Here is a 5464-nt window from a genome sequence, read left to right on the forward strand (position 1 = left end):
TTTTCTATAAACATTATGATGATCATAAAACACATTACTAAAGTACTCTCCTATCTTTTCAGATTAGAGAAACATTTATCTTTCTGCCTAATTTGATTCTTCTTATTCGTCCTGCCATACATTGAGCCTTTTCCAATTTTTCAGAATTATACTTAAACTTGTAAGCATAACCATGTTTACTAAACTTTAGTAAATCATGATGAATAGTCTTATCGATCTTTGTGGTGGATCTTGACCAACGCACACCTAATGTACCCGATCCCCTAGTCCTTCACTTGACTCACATATACATGTGAACCAGGAATTAGTCTTAATTTACCAACGATTAAAATTCTCATTCATCATGCAATACAACTTGCATGATTCCAAGTTTCAGTCCAATTAAAACTTGGGTGATGACAACATTTCCTTATCTGGTAAATTTAGACACTACCACAAACGAGAGAATCAAATTCAAATTGCTAACATAGAAACATACAAACATCAATTTCACAAATGCCATTGTAAGGATATAAAATAAAACAAAATTTTATTTATTTATAAAATACAGAAAAAACTTTTCTTTACAATGCAATTACAAATGAAAACTATGTTATTATATATTTCCTAGGAATCTATCTTAGCTTCTAAGTAGTAGCTCAAAAATCCGCTCTTCAAACCATGCAATTGAAATCCATCTTCACAATCAGATTCAACATACTCTTCCTTTAAGCTTCCTCCACTTTGCATGATCCTACAAAACATCAAAAGGAAACCTTGTCACATCATGTATTAAGAATAAAAAATTAGGAACTTAATAGAGTTAACCAGTAGACTTACCTGAAGCAGAGTCAAACTTTTTGATTATACCTTTTCTCAAATCTTTCAGGTAGTCAAGGAAGCTTCGCAACCAATCCCCCTTTTCTTGGCAATAGAAACATACAGACTCTTTGGGAATGGTACACGAGATAATCTCAGACTTGGCATTTCTCTTTCCCTTGGAAAGAGAAATCTTTTCTGGACTTCCAATGTTTCTATTGTCAAAGTCCATGGAAGTTTAGGGAGTAGATATTCCAATCAAATTAGCTTTTCCAATGCACCAAATCATTGTTGATTCAACAGCTACAAAAAAATAGGTAAGATTAGTAAGGGTCATGTCGTGGTCTGTCACCTAGTATTCCTTAATGAACTCTCTTTATGACTCAGGAAGTGATTGAAGAACCCAGTCAACGGCCGACTTCCTCGAGATAATGACACCCAATACTCTCAGCCTGTCAATATGTGACTTCATCTCCAAGACGTGAGTACAGACAGGCCTTCCATCTTGATGTTTCATTGCAAGTAGGGCTTGAGTGACATTGAAGTTTTCAAAGTCTTTGAAGTTGTGGGTTAGGGATAATTATTGGAGGAGGTGGAGGAAGTGAAGTATGATTTCCATGATCCAACCGCAGGACATCATCTTCAAGAGGAAAGCTTGTCCCAAAGGATTTGGGAAGACCATAGTTGTCTGAACTAGACATCTATAATGGGAGAAATTCAAGTTAGTTGATTTAGTCCTTAATATAACAACCAAATAAAATATTAAGGCTAGGACCCAACACAATATTATACAATTTGGAAGAGGGATGTCGTAATCCAAACTGCAAAATATTTGAAGGTAGGTAATGGACGATTTACCAATTTCCACCACGAAAAACAAAAAAAGAATTTTAGGTTTTAAGTGAACTGAAACTCCCAGATCCTTTGAGATTCATTGAACAATTCAAAGGTATGTTTAAAACTTGAGTGTACCCTTCATGTTTATGACTGGGATGCCGAGGATCACAAAGAAGGTGTGAATAACCAGGCAAATTAGCTTGGTACACCCAATGCTACAACCACCTAATCAATGTGTGTAACGTCCGGGTTTTCAGGGCTAAGCATTTTTGTCAATGTAATAGTCTAGGTCAACTATTGTAACTCTTTTTGAAGTAATAAATATGAAATATTTGAGTATTATGTGAATTATGTGTGTTTATGTGTTTATTATTTAATTATAAATGTATAATTAATAAAGAATAAAAATGAGCGTCAAAATTAAAGTGTGAGATAATCCCGATATCTCTACATAAAGTTGTAGAATATGTCTCAAGGTTTCCGTACATATAAATAATGCCGAAATCCGAGCTATAACGAAGAAGTTATGGCCCGCCGAAGTTTTACGGCAAAACCGGCACGACACCGGGAGACGTAAATAGTGAATTTACGATAGAAGACTTTTTAGCCTTAGCAATCTAAACAAAATTCGTAGAATATGTTAAACTAAGAATATCGATAAAAAGAACGCCCAAATCTGACTTCGTATGAAGAAGTTATGATTTTTCTAAGATTCGGCTTAGCAGTGCACGACCTGAAACTCGAATTTTAGTTCGAGCGGTTTTTGGCTTACGCAACGTAAATGAGAGTTGAAGATCTCATTAATAGGAAATCAACGGTAAAAAGACAGACAAAAACAGAGTCCGTATGTAGAAGTTATTAATTTTACGCAGACGTTTAACAGTATAATCTCCTTGTACTGTTAAATTTAAGACCGGTCAAGAATTAGCTGACGGTGTTAAAATGAAAGTTGTAGATCTTATTATTACCTACGCGTGGATATAAAGAACGTCAAAAACGGAGGTCGTATGTGAAAGTTACGGATTTTAGAAGTCGGAAGTGTGCTGTGCGAAAATGGGTGATGTGGCACAATCTTGGCCATTGCTTTCTCCCCAAGGCTTGCCACCAGATGGTGACATGTGGCACCAAGTTCAGCCACATTTCACCCTATAAATACCACCTCTCCCACCCTCATTTTCTTCACACCTTTCCCATTCTTTCTTCTCTTTACTCTCTCTCTCTCTCTAGAACCTCTCTCTAGCCCCGAAATCCCCCGAAAAGCCTAGGGAACCTCCCTAGCACGAGGCGGAAGCCCCGGAGTGCTCAAAGGCTCTGAGAAGAAGAGCTTTTCGGCTCGGGAACGCTGCTCCAAGGAAAGCCCAGTTTTCTATAAAACCCGCTGTTTCGTCGAAGAAAAATTCTTTTTAAGAAGCGAAGCGCTGCCTGAGTTCGGAATCACCACCTTTTCCGGTGAGTGCATAGTTACTTTCAGCTTACACATAGATATGAAGTATTTTATATAAATTACGTGCTATGTGTGCATATTATCTGAATACTTGCTATCTATGTTAGATGAACGTTGTTATACATGTTTTCAATGATTTAAACTGTATATGTATTTTATATCTACGAAAATGTTGGGGTAAAACATGGGTAGATGTAATAGGTGATGTGTGATAAAATGATGAGAGGCCTCAATGTTGTTGTTGTTGATCCAGTCATCTAGCGGAGTATAGATGACGACCACGGACTCTTCTAGACAGTCCAGTGGAACACTAGCAGGCTCGCAACCTGTAGGTGTTGTGAACGATGTGTTCACCGGTGTACTCCATCCCCCACATGGTTGCCTATTAGGACATTTATTGCTGAGGAATCCCCTTAGCAGTAGTGTTCGTCCCGATGATGATCCTTAGGCTAGGTCCCTTATGATAGGTGTTTAGGGATGTAAGGTGAGGATAACGGGAACGGGTAATCGGGTTATTGTTGATTGATGAAATTAATAAACTTATTTATTGTGGGTTGAAAACCCTATGTGCTCACCAGGCTCCCAAGCCTGACCCACTCAGTTTTATGCATTACAGGTAGTGGCGCATGAGCATAGGTGTGATGTTTTGGACGAGGGATTACGGATATAGGCCTGTAGATATGAAATAATGTAGTAAGGCTTATATTGTACTGTTTATACTTTTGATCTGTACGAACATGACATCCCGAGTCTTTTAATGAAATACATTTCTTTGGAAATGCTTTTGATAAATCTTTATCATATTATTGTTTTGGGACAAATTCCGCAACCCTTTTTATTAAAAGATAACTCTGATTTTGAAATAAAGTATAAACAAAACCGGTCTTTTCTGGCCGTGATTTTGGGGATGTCACAGTTGGTATCAGAGGATTAGTTTAAGTGAACTAGGAATTTGTAGGATTTCTAGACTTAAACTTAGAATGCTAAGCGATGATTGTGAGGTGTGAGTACTAGCTTATTTTAGGAATTGTGCCTAAAATGCTTTTATGTGCTAAATGCTTTATGCATGATATGCCGTTATTTTGTTCGGATCTATGGTCTGTTGCCGACCGGATCTGGAAACCTTATGTGTTTAGGATTCTAAATGTGCGACTACGATATTAGAACTAGCATGTAAACGTTTCGGAGTGATAAGGACGATTTAAAACGTCTCTCCTAAATAAAGATCTGAATTCACCTTATTCGGTGTATAGATCAAGATGGCAAGGACCCGTAGCGGAAACGTGAACGCAAATGGAGGTAGGAACCAACCCCCAGTAGTTCAGCAAATACCTATTGTTGAAGAAGTTGCACCTGAGCCAGTTACCATGGCTGCAGTTCAAGCCATGATTCAGTCTATGCTAGCTGAACAAAGGGAAGAAATGAGACGGATGCTCCGCGAGAATAGAGACGAACCTACCATACATGTTGAACCGACGGAGCCAGTTCCCGAGCCATCTGAGGAAGGGAACTATAGCCGTCAAGTGAGTCAAATAGGGACTCAAGGTGAACAAAGGGATGGCCCAGAAGGAAGAAACAACAAGGATGGGCGGATGTACAAAAATTTCTTGGGTGCAAAACCACCAAGTCTCTCAGGAAGCCAAAAGCCTGTTGAGATTATGGACTGGATCTCCGAGATGGAGATGGTGTTTGAGAGCTGCGACTGCAACGAAAAGCAGAAGACTGTCTTCGCTGTGAGACAATTGAAAACTAGAGTCTTGAGTTGGTGGAAGCTATTGGCAGATACGATGCCACGAGGAAAAGCCCTGAAAATGTCATGGGATGAGTTCTTGGAACAACTAAAGGCGCAGTACTGTTCAGAGATAGACCTGATTGATCTGAACAATGAGTTCTAAAATTTGAAGAAGGGGAGAATGAGCATCGATGACTATGATGTTGCATTTACGGAAAAGATGAAGTTGTTTCCATACCTAGTGCCAACCGAAGTTTCTAAAATTGAGAAATTCGCAAACGGACTGCCGGCTGACTTTGGCCCAACAGTCAAGATGGCAACCACTCTAAAATCAGCTGTTCGAGCAGCTAAGAATGTGGAGACCCAACAAAAGGAAAGAGGTCTGGAAAGGGCTGAGGTCGGTGAGAAACGAAAGTTCGATGGATCCTCGAAGTCCAACAAGAAGAGTAGATTCTCGAAACCTGGTTCGAGAGGAGGAGGATCAGAAGCAAAGTGGTGTGACAAGTGCAAGAAGAAGCACTTTGGGAAGTGTGATAGAGGGGTCACTTGTTACAAATGCGGAAAGCCTGGGCACTATGCCAATGAATGCACCCTTAACCAGAAGGCCTGTTATGGGTGTAATGAAGAAGGGCACATTTTGAAGGACTGCCCGA

This window comes from Lactuca saligna, chromosome 4, assembly GCF_052625555.1.
Source record: "Lactuca saligna cultivar CGN05327 chromosome 4, ASM5262555v1, whole genome shotgun sequence".
Taxonomy (NCBI): domain Eukaryota; kingdom Viridiplantae; phylum Streptophyta; class Magnoliopsida; order Asterales; family Asteraceae; genus Lactuca; species Lactuca saligna.